Genomic DNA, 2,684 nt, shown 5'->3' with positions numbered 1-2,684 from the left:
CATCACGTCCAAAAACATGTGCAAAAATCATGCATAAAACCATAGGTGGGTCCGCCCAACCTAACATAGGGTCCAAAACCAAAATTTTCCAAGGCGCTGCCCCAGACCCCATAAAGTGTGGTTACGGGTACCCCTCAAACCCCTTGTGACCCCCCCCGCCCCTGCTACACAATCGACGCAATGAAGGGGGGGTTCCACCTCCCCTCTAACCCGCCAGTTAACTACGTGGGCTAGTCGTGGAAAGAATATAACACAACCCAACATTCTCCCACTTGTTGTTTTCTTTCCATAGGGGGCCACAAGAGAGCTTAGTCTTTTTTTAGCCCTAAAATGCCCATTGTTTCTCTACACCAAGAGAACTTCTCAAAGATCATAGATTTTGTTAATGCATCTGCAGTATTCTTCAAAGTTTCCACCTTTACCAACAACACCTTTTTGTCTTCTATCATATCCCTCACAAAGTGATACTGAACATCAATGTGCTTTGTCTTTGAATGATATGCAGGGTTCTTTTCCAAGAAAATTGCACTTTTGCTATCACAGTCTATCCTTATAGCTTCCTGTACTAACCCCATACTTGAACACAATCTCTACAACCAAACTACTTCCTTGCTTGCATGAGTGACTTCCATGTATTATGCCTCTGTAGTTGATAGGGCCACTACAGATTGTTTCTTACTCATCCAACTGTCTGCACCTCCAAATAGGTTAAACACATACCCACTTGGATATCCAAAACTTTGTCCAATCCTAGTCTTCGTTGGTAGCAAAAACCATAATCACTAGTGCCACGCAAATACTTGAAAACCCGCTTCACTGCTGTCCAATGCTCCTTCCCTGGTTTTGACATAAACCTGCTCAATACTCCCACTACATGTGCAATTTCTAGTCTAGTATAGACCATTGCATACATCAGGCTACCGACTGCACTTGCATATGGAACACAGGAAATTTCCTCTTCTTCTTCTTGTGTCTTGGGACACTGTTCAACAGATAACCTCACACCTACAGGAATAGAAACCTTCACTGGTTTAGTATCATGCATATTAAACCTCTGCAATATTATCTCGATATACTTCCTCTGGTTTAACTAGAGCTTCCTCTTTTATGATCTCTTTTAATTTCCATGCCCAAAATATAGTTTGTAGCACCAAGATCTTTCATGTCAAATTTGGAGGACAATTGGGTCTTCAAATCATGGATAATTTCTTTTTCATTTCCAACCAACAACATATCATCCACATACAAGACCAGATAAATAACACGGTCACCAATTTATTTAAAATACACAGAGTGATTTACTTTGCTTCTGATGAAGCCAATTCCCCATATAAATGTATCAAATTTCTGATACCACATCCTTGGTGATTGTTTTAACCCATACAGAGACTTTTTTAACTTACATACCAGTTCTTTCTTACCCTTCACCATAAAGCCTTCAAGTTGCTTCATGTAGATCTCCTCTTCCAGATCCCCATGAAGAAATGTTGTCTTCACATCCATCTGTTCTACCTCAAGATCAAAAGCAGCAACAACAGATAAAAGTAAGTTAATAGAAGTTACCTTGGCAACAGGGGAAAAAATATCACCAAAATCAATTCCCAGCACCTGGGAATAATGTTTTGCTACCAACCGAGCTTTATATTTCTCCACTTTTCCTTCTATATTTGTCTTCTTTTTGAACACCCATTTGTTTCCAATGGGTTTCCTTCCAGCCAACAACTCCACCAGATCCCAAGCCTCATTTTTGTACAAAGATGCCATTTCATCAACCATGGCCCCTTTCTAGAGTTTTTCGTCCTCTAAATCCACTGCTTCCTTCACAGTTCTGGGATCATCATCAGTAACAGACAGAGCAAAATTTGAACAGAAATAAGATGGACTATACCTTTTTGGCTACCTTCTTTCTCGAACTGATCTTCTCACACTTGGTGTTTGTGGTTCTTCATCTTCTGATTCCTCCTCTGCTATAGAGTCTGATTCTTCCTCCTTTAGCTCAAACTATATCTTCTTAAGTTCCTTTAGTTGGACTTCGTGTTTAATAACATCTTTCACCTAACTGAACACCACATCTTGGTTGTACACAACCTTCCTTGTTAGTGGGTTCCAAATATTATAGCCCTTTAAACCATCCTTATACCCAATAAAGATGCACTTTTCAGATTTACTATCCAACTTGGTTCTTTTCTCCTTTGGAACATGTACATATGCATCACATCCAAATACCCTCAGATGTGAAAGAGAGGGTTTCTTACCAGTGCATACCTCTTGTGGAGTCTTATCCTACAATGCTGATGAAGGTGACACGTTGACCAGGTAACATGCAGTATCCACCACCTCTACCCAGAATTCCTGTCCTAACCCAGCACCACTGAGCATGCTTCTTGCCCTTTCCATCAACATCTTGTTCATTCTTTCTTCAACTCCATTTTGCTGAGGTGTATATGGAGTAGTCTTCTGCTGTGCTATACCACACTTCTTACAGAATTCTTCAAATTCCTTGCTGCAAAACTGTCCACCATTATCTGTCCTGAACACCTTTATCTTCTTCTCTGTCTGATTTTCCATGACAACCTTAAATTAAATTCTTTAAACATGTTAAAGACTTTAGATTTCTTCTTAAGGAAATATATCCATGTATTCCTTGAGAAGTCATCTATAAATGATACATAGTACATAGACTT

Source organism: Pinus tabuliformis, chromosome 4_1 (assembly GCF_031772625.1).
Source record: "Pinus tabuliformis cultivar Carrire ecotype Pingquan chromosome 4_1, CPIR1, whole genome shotgun sequence".
Classification (NCBI taxonomy): Eukaryota; Viridiplantae; Streptophyta; class Pinopsida; order Pinales; family Pinaceae; genus Pinus; species Pinus tabuliformis.
This window is presented reverse-complemented; position numbering follows the sequence as displayed.